Source organism: Apium graveolens, chromosome 2 (assembly GCF_009905375.1).
Source record: "Apium graveolens cultivar Ventura chromosome 2, ASM990537v1, whole genome shotgun sequence".
NCBI classification, from domain to species: domain Eukaryota; kingdom Viridiplantae; phylum Streptophyta; class Magnoliopsida; order Apiales; family Apiaceae; genus Apium; species Apium graveolens.
In genome coordinates, this window is record NC_133648.1 from 301,564,652 (window position 1) to 301,576,097 (window position 11,446).

Sequence of the window (11,446 nt, forward strand, 5' to 3'; positions counted from 1 at the left end):
GGGTATAACGACTCCCAGTTGACACCAACCGACATGCCGATATATGGATTTGCTGGAGTAGAATGTCCTGTGGAAGGGATAATTAAATTGCCAACCACCATAGGTACGGAGCCAAGGCAAGCAACGCAGATGCTGGATTTTGTGGTGGTAAAGGCTAGTTCAACTTATAATGCTATCATGGGGAGAACAGGGATACATGCCTTCAAGGCAGTCCCCTCTTCCTACCATTCAATCATGAAGTTTCCCACCCGAAACGGGATTGGAGAAGAGAGAGGAGATCAAAAAATGGCTAGAAGCTGTTATGTGGCCTCTTTGAGGGCAGATGGAGTCGGGGGGCAGGTTCTTCCTATTGAAGATATGGATGTTCGAGAAAATGATGAGAATAGAGGAAGGCCAGCAGAAGAATTGGTTTCGGTTCCTTTAGATCCCAAGAATCCTGAGAGGATGACTTTCATTGGAGCCACATTAGAGGAGCCCCTTAGAGGGAAGTTAGTGAAATTTTTGCAAGAAAGTAGTGATGTGTTTGCATGGTCAGCAGCTGATATGCCAGGCATAGACCCGGAGTTAATTACTCACAAGTTAAACGTGGATCCAAGCCGGAAGACAGTAAAACAAAAGAAAAGAAATTTTGCCCCGGAAAGACAAGAGGCTATAAAGCAGGAAGTGGAAAAGCTCTTAGAGGCTGGTTTCATTGAGGAGATTCAATTTCCGGAGTGGTTAGCAAACCCTGTAATGGTGAAGAAGGCTAATGGAAAGTGGAGGATGTGTATAGACTTCACTGATCTGAATGATGCATGCCCCAAAGACTGTTTTCCGCTGCCTAGAATTGATACTTTGATTGATGCCACCGCTGGACATGAAATGCTGAGTTTCATGGATGGGTTTAGCGGATACAACCAGATCAAAATGCATAAGGATGACATTCCAAAGGTATCATTTATCACTGACTTTGGTGTTTATTGTTATCTTGTTATGGCGTTTGGTCTCAAAAATGCAGGAGCAACCTATCAAAGGTTGGTAAACAAAATTTTTAAGGATCTTATTGGTAAGACTATGGAAGTCTATGTTGATGACATGTTAGTCAAGAGTCTAGTAAAGACTGATCACATAACCCATTTGAGGGAAGCTTTTGAGGTCCTGAGGTACCACAAGATGATGTTGAATCCTACGAAGTGTGCTTTCGGAGTAGGATCTGGAAAATTCTTGGGATTGATGGTCTCAAAAAGGGGAATTGAGGCTAACCCCGATAAAATCAAGGCGATCCTGGACATGGAACCACCAAAAACCATCAAGGATGTCCAGAAGCTCACAGGAAGGGTCGCTGCGCTAGGACGATTCATCTCCAAGTCAGGAGACAAGTGCTTGTCATTCTTCAAGTCATTAAAGAACATTAAAGACTTTGTATGGAGTGAGGAAAATCAGAAGGCATTTGAAGAGTTAAAGAAGTATATGGGCCAGGCCCCGTTGTTGGCCAAGTCAGTCCTGGGTGAAGTTTTATTCTTGTACTTGGCTGTTTCAGAAAGCGCCTTGAGCGCGGTGTTGGTTAAGGAGGAACTGAAAGTCCAGAAACCCGTATACTATGTCAGCAAAATTTTGCATGGTGCTGAGTTGAATTATTCAGCCATTGAGAAATTCGCTTTAGCCTTGGTAATGGCTTCAAGAAAGCTGCGTCCTTATTTTCAAGCTCACCAAATTGAAGTGCTAACAAATCAGCCACTGAGAAATATCATTCACAGTCCCAAGGCAAGTGGGAGACTGATTAAGTGGGCAATAGAGTTGGGAGAGTTCGATCTCAAGTATAAGCCACGTATGGCCATAAAAGCCCAGGCACTAGCTGACTTCGTGGTGGAATGTACCATACCCAACCAAGAAGTCGGGGGGCAGGAAGATACCACACCTCAAGACAAGGGAGTCGACAATGGGGACAAGGAGAAAGAATATTGGGTTCTCTATTTTGATGGAGCATCAAAAACAAATTCCAGTGGAGCAGGGTTGGTTTTGCAAAGCCCTGATGGATTCTTAATTGAGTATGCCATGAAGCTAGACTTCCCAACCACAAACAATGAGGCAGAGTATGAAGCCCTGATTGCTGGCCTTGGTCTAGCCGGGACACTTAGAGTCAAAAACTTAAAGGTCCGTGGAGACTCGAAGTTGATCATATCCCAGGTAAAGGGAGAATTTGAAGCAAGGGATGATACGATGGCAAAGTATGTTCGCCTAGTAAGGGCTGTGATGACCCAATTTAATGAATGCCATGTTGAACACATTCCAAGGGAAGAAAATGCTAAAGCAGATGCGCTATCAAAGTTTGCTTCATCTGAGATTGAAGAAAGTTCAGGAAGTGTGTACTTCCGTGTTTTGAAGACACGAAGCATAGATATTAAGCTTGTGGCTCCCGTAGGCTTGGGGACGTCATGGATTGATCCCATTAAGGCTCACATTCAGACCGGTTGGTTGCCAAGCGATACAATTGAGGCACGGAAGTTAACTGTTCGAGCACTAAGGTACTCTTTGATAGATGGGATTCTATATAAAAGATCTTTCGTGGTTCCTTACTTGAGGTGTCTCAGGCCCGATGAGGCACGCTTAGCTCTTGAGGAAGTGCATGGAGGTATTTGTGGGCAACACTTGGGGGGCAGGGCCTTGGCTCATAAGATTACTCGTTTAGGCTTCTATTGGCCAGAAATGATGGCTGATGCCAAAGAATATGTAAAGAAGTGTGATCGTTGTCAGAAGCATGCACCAGTCGCCAGACAACCCCCCGAGATGCTGACCTCTATCAACTCACCTATTCCCTTTGCTATGTGGGGGATGGATATTCTAGGGCCTTTTCCTATGGCCACAGCACAAAGGAAGTTTCTGATTGTAGCCATTGATTATTTCACCAAGTGGATCGAAGCCAAACCTTTGGCCAAAATCACAACTAAGCAGGTTGCACAATTCCTGTGGGAAAACATTATGTGCCGATATGGAATTCCCCGTATCCTCGTCACTGACAATGGAACACAATTCAACAACGAGGAATTCAAGAAGTATTGCGAAGAAAATGAAATTGAGTTACGGTTCACCTCTGTGGCTCACCCGCAAGCCAATGGGCAAGCGGAGGTAGCAAATCGGATAATCCTGGATGGACTAAAGAAGAGGATCGAGAAGTCAAGAAATAATTGGGTAGATGAGATACTTCCAATATTATGGGCCTACAGGACTACTTGTAGAGTCACGACAGATGCAACTCCTTTCATGTTGGCATATGGGGCGGAAGCAGTAGTTCCCGTGGAGATATCACATTCCTCTCCAAGGATTCAGGCTTTCAACGTAGAAGAAAATGAGGAAGGGCAGAGGTTAGCCCTGGATCTGATCGATGAAGTGCGAGATAGGGCACATACAAAGATAGTAGAATATCAGAAAAAGGCTTCATTCTACTACAACCTAAGGGTTAAAGAAAGGTTTTTTAAACAAGGCGATCTAGTTTTGAGGAAGATAGAAGCATCTGGTGTAGGACAAAAAGGGAAGCTTGCCCCGAATTGGGAAGGGCCGTACAGAGTCAAGAGTGTTCAGGGTAGAGGAACCTACAAGCTGGAGACTATGGATGGTTTTGAAGTCCCGAGAACTTGGCATGCACAAAACCTGAAGGTTTACTATGTGTAGGGCAGTTGGATACGATTCTCACTTGTCATGATGGAGAGTAGGTTGAAAAGCACCTTGAAGCTTTGCTTAGGATTTATATGTCTTATTATGAAGTTTATTAAGACTTGTGTAAGGGATGAATCCCAAACAATTTTTGAAGCTCAGAGAATTTTTCGAAATATGTTTGAATCTCTATGGCATGGCAGTTAAATTAGATGCATGATATGAAAGCCCTATAAAAAGGCCCAATTCAAAGAAAAAAAGGTTAAAACTTGTTGGGCCTGGAAGTATGTCAAGCCCAGATAAGGGCCCCAAATATTCAAAGCCCAGCACCCGGGGTCCAAAAACTGGAAGAAAATATATATGAGTATTATCTTCAAAAACCAGAAATAAGTCCCAAATCCAAAAAGGATTTGGATAAATGAAGGCCCAAAAATAAGGCCTAATCCTACTTGAGTTAGAAAAAAAAACCCAGTATAGGGATCAATAAATCAAGCCCAGGGTCAATACTAAGTGCCCAATTAAAGATCAAAGCCCAGAAGGGCCCAAGTTGAAACCCAATACAAGGTTTCATAAATCTAGCCCAGGTTTAGGGCAAAGATCAACCCAAAAAGAGGTAAGCCCAGAAAAGGGCCCAATTAGCAGAAAATTAAATGGCCCCAAATTAAAGACCAATTTAGGGTGGACCAAAGAAGCCCAGTTAAAAGTAAGGGGCCTAATACAAAAAGCCAGTCAAAAAAGGGGAAGGCCCAAGGTAAAGGCCTGGTTTGGAAAAGGCCCAGGGTCAAAAATAAGGTACCCATAAAAGAATTCAGGCCCAAATCTTAGGCTCAAATTTGAGATTGGAAAAAATCCAGCCCAGACTTAGGGCCCAAATCAAATATATGGAGTCACAGAAAGTAATATATCCCAAATCCCAGACCCAATTCGATCAGGTTTCATGTTGTATTCATCGTCGAATTAGTTGAGATCGAAAAGGCTTCGACCAAGGCTAGAAAAGGAGGTTAATTCGGTCAAAAATATTTATCAAGACCAAAATGTTCCTGAGGAAATAATCATGCCCAGTTGACAACCCAAGTGTTGAAAGAGGCCCAATAGAAAGGCCTATGAAGCCCAGTAAGAGGATAAGCCCAGTTAAAATGAACCCAAAAGAATACAGCCCAGAATAAGGGCCCAAATCATAGAAATATATGCAAGAAATTAATAAATTACAGACCCATTCGACGAGGAAGTATAAGAAAATCCTGATTGAAGCTACTGAGGTCGAAATTTTGTTGATCAGGGCTGAAAAATAAGCCTAATTCGACCAGGATTGAGACTCATTCGACTAGAAATCAAATGGAAATCTTGGTCGAAACAATCCTGCTCGAAATTGCTTCGACCAAGGCAAGAAAGGCGGCTAATTCGGTCAAAACAAAGAATTCTGACCCAAAACCCTGACCGAAAATTTCCTGGTCGAAAAGGGGAAATAGCTGTTTCATTCGATCAGAATGGCAGAACGTTTTTGACCCGGTCGACCAGGAAACCAAATAAAATCCTGGTCGAATGAGCCCTGCCCGAATTTTCATCGACCTGGGCAACAAATGAGGGTTAATTCGGTCAAAAACGGAGATCCTGACCGAAAAAGGACGAAAATCCTAGTCGAAAAAAAAAAAAAAAAAAAAGAAAAAAGAAAAATCCTGGCCGAAATTCGACCAGGACCTCTGCTCGAATATTCCTGCTCGAATTTCCTTCGACCAGGGCTGAAAGAAGGTTAATTCGACCAGGATCCTGGCCGAATGGATTCCTGGTCGAAAACTGTATAAAAAAAAAAAAAAAAAAAGAAAAAAAAGGGGGGGGGGAGAAAAAAAATCCTGGAAAATTACAAAAAAAAAAAATCAGGAAATTCCTTAAAATAATTTTTGAAAAATGTTAATGTTTTCAGAAATAAGGAATAAATCCAGAAAATTAAGGATAAATCCCAGAAATTAGGGAAAAAATCCAGAAAAATAAGGAAATTCCTTAAATAATTTCTGAAAAATGTTAATGTTTTCAGAAATAAGGAATAAATCGAGAAAATTAAGGATAAATCCCAGAAATTAGGGAAAAAATCCAGAAAAATAAGGAAATTCCTTAAATAATTTCTGAAAAATGTTAATGTTTTCAGAAATAAGGAATAAATCCAGAAAATTAAGGATAAATCCTAGAAATTAGGGAAAAAATCCAGAAAAATAAGGAAATTCCTTAAATAATTTCTGAAAAATGTTAATATTTTCAGAAATAAGGAATAAATCCAGAAAATTAAGGATAAATCCCAGAAATTAGGGAAAAAATCCAGAAAAATAAGGAAATTCCTTAAATAATTTCTGAAAAATGTTAATATTTTCAGAAATAAGGAATAAATCCAGTAAATTAAGGATAAATCCCAGAAATTAGGGAAAATCCAGAAAAATAAGGAAATTCCTTAAATAATTTCTGAAAAATGTTAATATTTTCAGAAATAAGGAATAAATCCAGTAAATTAAGGATAAATCCCAGAAATTAGGGAAAAAATCCAGAAAAATAAGGAAATTCCTTAAATAATTTCTGAAAAATGTTAATATTTTCAGAAAATTAAGGGAAAAATCCAGAAATTAGGGAAAAATCCAGAAATTAAGGATAAATCCCGGGAAATTAGGGAAAAAATCCAGAAATTAAGGATAAATCCCAGAAAATTAGGGAAAAATCCAGAAATTAAGGATAAATCCTGGAAAATTAGGGAAAAATCCAGAAATTAAGGATAAATCCCAGAAAATTAGGGAAAAATCCAGAAATTAAGGATAAATCCCGGGAAATTAGGGAAAAAATCCAGAAATTAAGGATAAATCCCAGAAAATTAGGGAAAAATCCAGAAATTAAGGATAAATCCCGGAAAATTAGGGAAAAATCCAGAAATTAAGGATAAATCCTAGAAAATTAGGGAAAAATCCAGAAATTAAGGATAAATCCCGGAAAATTAGGGAAAAATCCAGAAATTAAGGATAAATCCCGGAAAATTAGGGAAAAATCCAGAAATTAAGGATAAATCCCAGAAAATTAGGGAAAAATCCAGAAATTAAGGATAAGTCCCGGAAAATTAGGGAAAAAATCCAGAAATTAAGGATAAATCCCAGAAAATTAGGGAAAAATTCCTGGAAATTAAGATAATTCCTGAATAAAAGGAAAAATCGTTGTAAACGTGTAGGTCGCTCCACACTTTACGCAAAAACGAAACCCTGCAAGGGAATGAATAGACTTAACTTCTGCGAAACCTAATCAATGTTTCCCAAAAGTTGGGGGGCAAATGATAGGGATAAATAAGTCCTGATTTTATAATTAATGGGCTGATAGGCCCAATAATAAGATGTATAATATTCAGACCAGAAAGGTTAAGCCTGATGGACCAGATCAGGCCTAATGGAATAAAAAAGGCCCAAAAGCCCTGATTATTAATTAATTTCGTAATTAATTAATAAGGGAGAAATCAGATGTTGAAAAGAGTCCCGATAAGGATATAAATCCTTAGAGATTAGCCCCAAGGGGACCTAAAAGGATAAGGAATCAGCTTCCTACTTCCTAGGACTCCTAAGTCTATCCTAAATCAGAGGCTTGTCCATCAAGTCTCCTATACCAAGTCCAATTCAAGGACTCCCACATCTATATAAGGGGTCTCACCCCACAAATCAGAACTACGTTTTTTGACTTGATCCTTGGCAATCAGCAAGGTACGTAGGCATCTTGTTAAGGCGGATTGAGTCACGAAACACAAGAGCAGTCAAATCGAGCCTCGAAGCTCACGTTCCTTAGTATTAAATACAGCAATTATATATATTAGTTTTAATCCATAACAGAGATCATCCTTACCTAGAGTGCAATATAGCAAAACAAGAGTCAAAATAATATACTAATTACAAGTCATCTCAATTTCGAAAATAACAACGTAAATCCTCCATATATATACGAGTCAAAAATATATAACAAGGAGCAAATATCATAATTAATATCCTAACTTAACTGAAATTAGAGATTATTAACAAAAATCATTCCAAATAATCAAGAACTTTCGAAAATCATGAGTTGAACCTATGCATGCATGCTTTCGAACTTACAAGCCAAAAACAAATGGTTTCCATATAAATTTCATCATAGAATCAACATGCAAGCCTAGAATTAACCATAACTAATGTGATCACTTAGCATGCAAGGAGTTTTATCAAGTTTTTATTTCCAAAACCAAGCTATTATCACATAAACACACAAAAATCAACAAGGCAACAAGAACACCATCCATTCGGCTCCTAACAAGTCATGGCCGAATGGATTAGGGAGAAAACAACATTTTCATGAGTGTGACACACTCATGTCTAGCCATTCTCAACCCTATGATAATATATCTCATGGTGAAAGCCTTAGATTCACAAAAATCAAGGGTGTTCACTTTGAGTTTAACAAAACACTACCATGCAAGATCAAAACATAGATTTTTCACCCTAAACTCTTTGGATTATTAAAGAACAAGATATGGGAAGTAAGATTACTTAAATGGAAGATGGATGTTTGAATGAAAAATGAAGAAAAAGGGGGGGGGTGGGGGGCTTCGGCCGAGAGTGAAGGCCGAGAGAGAGGGCCGAGAGAGGGAGAGGGAAAAGAGAGGTGAGGGTGGAGTGGAGTGAAGTGAGTGTGATTATGACAACTTGTACTTGGTTTTTATGGTTTTGATTTGACTAGAAAGTGAGTGGAAGTGAAAATTGACAAGAGTAACCCTCAATCAAGCTTGTATCATTTTGCATGCAAGGATAAGGTAGGAATTTGGCTAGTAAAGTAGTAGTTAGTAGGGTTGGAATTTCCAAGTTTGCCCTTAACTTGTGTTTGGAAGAAAAATGCATGCATGAGCAACTAAGTAAATTGCAAATTAAAAATCAACTAATTTATATAGAACAATTGTTATAAAAATAAATACACTTCCATAAATCACAAAATAAATATTATAAAATAGCTTATGATTTTAGAAATTTAATGATATAAAATTTGAAAATTTGTTGTTAAAAGATTTTAAAAATCGATTTTTCATATAGAATGAAATACTTTTGAATATCATTTAAAAATACTAAATAATAAGATTTTCCTTTCAAATTTTTTTATATAAACTAATACATTAAACACTTAATTTATATGCACTCAACATATAGATAATCCATATTTATAATTCAACATAATTTAAATCTCAATTATAAACACACAATTATATATAAATAAGTTTTAGAAATACCGGTCATAACATCCTCTCCCCCTTAAAGGATTCTGTCCTCAGAATCTAGGAGAATAAGTGAGGATACCGGTTATATATATCCGACTCTAGTTCCTACGTTGATTCTTCAACCTTGGGATTTCTCCAAAGTACTCTTACCAACTTAACCAACTTACTTCTAAGACTCTTCTCTTACCAGTCGAGTATTTTGACAGGTTACTCCACAAATGACAGGTCTGTCTAAATCTCTATAGGTTCATACTCTATCACATGGTTGGCATCAGGATTATACTTCTTAAGCAATGACATATGTAACACATTATGCACATGCTGATACTGAGGTGGCAAAGCTAATTCATAGGCCACCTTCCCTACTTGACTCAAAATATCAAAAGGACCAATATAACTAGGTGCTAACTTCCCTTTCTTGCCAAATCTAGACAATCCTTTCCGCGGTGATGCCTTCAATAATACGGCTTCACTTACTTGGAATCTGATGTCCTTACGAGCAGGGTCTGCATACTTTTTTTGCCTATCTTGAGCAGCAAGTAATCTCTTCTGAATCAATTTGACTATCTCATGCATTTGTTGCACCAATTTTGGGCCTAGAATCTTTCCTTCTCCCACTTCATCCCAACTGGTTGGTGATCTGCACTTCCATCCGTATAAGGCTTCGTATGGTGGCATGACAATGCTGGAGTGATAGCTGTTGTTATAGGAGAAGTCTACCAATGGCAAGTGGTCGTCCCAACTTCCTGCAAAATCAATCACACAACTACGCAACATGTCTTCAATTGTTTGAATTGTCCTTTCGCTTTGCCCATTAGTCTGCGGATGATACGCAGTACTCATGTTTAACTTTGTGCCAAGACTTTCTTGAAATTGCTTCCAGAATCTCTATAATGACTCATATATTTTTATACTAATTAAGTGTGTAATTATTAAGTAATTAATTAAATAAAATATGTGTATTGGCTTTGATCACTATGTGTTATTTTACTATTATGTATGTGTGATTTATGGTGTACTAGGTTGTCCTCGTAATTAATTATGGAATTTTATTGAATTCTTTTCACTTTTAAAAGTGGATTTAATGCAAGTTTATTTGTATAAATATGTGGATTGTCTCTAAAATTGTTTTTATGATTTTATAATTTCAATAATTATTTTTAGGATTTTATAAAATTTAGAAATCAATATTTTATCCATTATTTAGCCCTGCATGATTTTTTGATTACATTTATTAGTAAAATCCGTATTTAATTCCAAAATTCTTTAAAAATATGAAACTCATATTTATTAAAGTTGGGACTATTCCGAGAATTTTAAATTTTTTTTGGAAAATTTTGGGATAAATTTTACCTGCGCCTTGATTCGTTTCATTGTTAAAAGCGGGTATAATATGCGTTTCAAAAAATAATTGTTTTAAAATTTTGAAAATCACGTTTTTATTTACTTGGGGATATTCATAATATTCTAAAAACTAATTTGGTAATTTTTGGGTTAATTTTTACCCGTAGAGTTGTTCAGTATTTTGCAAAGCACGAATAAAATCCGGGGTTTAGAGTGCAATATGGGACACGTGTAGCTTATACAGTCTGTTAAATTGCTGCCTTGATATGTGACAGTAGCTGAGTCAATTGATAAATAAATAAATAATAAAATATACACACAAAAACAATACTCCTTCCCCTGCAACCCCTTTTCCCTTCTCGATCCTTCTCGGTGGAATCAAGTCCTCGAAGGCTTGCTTCTTATCCCATCGCCGCCCCTCCCCGTTTTCCGGCGAGGGCGGTGGCGTGTGGGGGATTTGTCCGCATAAGGTTGATGTATGTATGGCTGTGTTTATATGTATGTATATGCACACCGTTTAATTGGTGTGGGTTGCTTTGTTGTTACTGTTCTGCGTTTTCTTGGCTTGCTGATTGTTGCATGATTCTCCCTTTTTCCAGCCACGCGCGTGTGCGTGAGCTGGGGGTTGGTACAAATTTCAGATTTTTGAACTGATTCTTCTGATGAAATTAATTCGATGATTATTGTAGTATTATTCGAATTATTTTGGGAAATTCGAATAAATATTGTGATGGTTATTTGAATTATTAAGTTGTAATTACTTGAAATTTTATTTATCGGAGAAACCCGTGATTGGAATCCGAACCGGGTACCTCCGGGTTTTACCGCCGTCGACGATGAGTCTCGGCGAGCCGACGGTGGACTGTGATGTTCGTTATCTGAGTCCTAATATTTTAAAATAAATATATATAAAAACACGAATAATAATAATTTAGTTTGGATCGGTGGTTGGGATTTAGGAAATGGATTTCGGTTGTGATATTAGTGGAATTAATTGTTGAATTGAGATTACGAATGATGATCTGTTGTTGTGAATTGTGATTGTGGACGTCGATTGTTTTCGACCGGTAGTCCGATAAACAAAGGAGACGCTGCCCAATTTTCGGGAGCGTATCCTGTGAAATATCAGAACTACCACTCGAATATAAATGGTTGTATAGTTATAAATAAATATTTTGTAAAATATAATGGACAACTTGTTTCCTAAAATGATGAGTATAT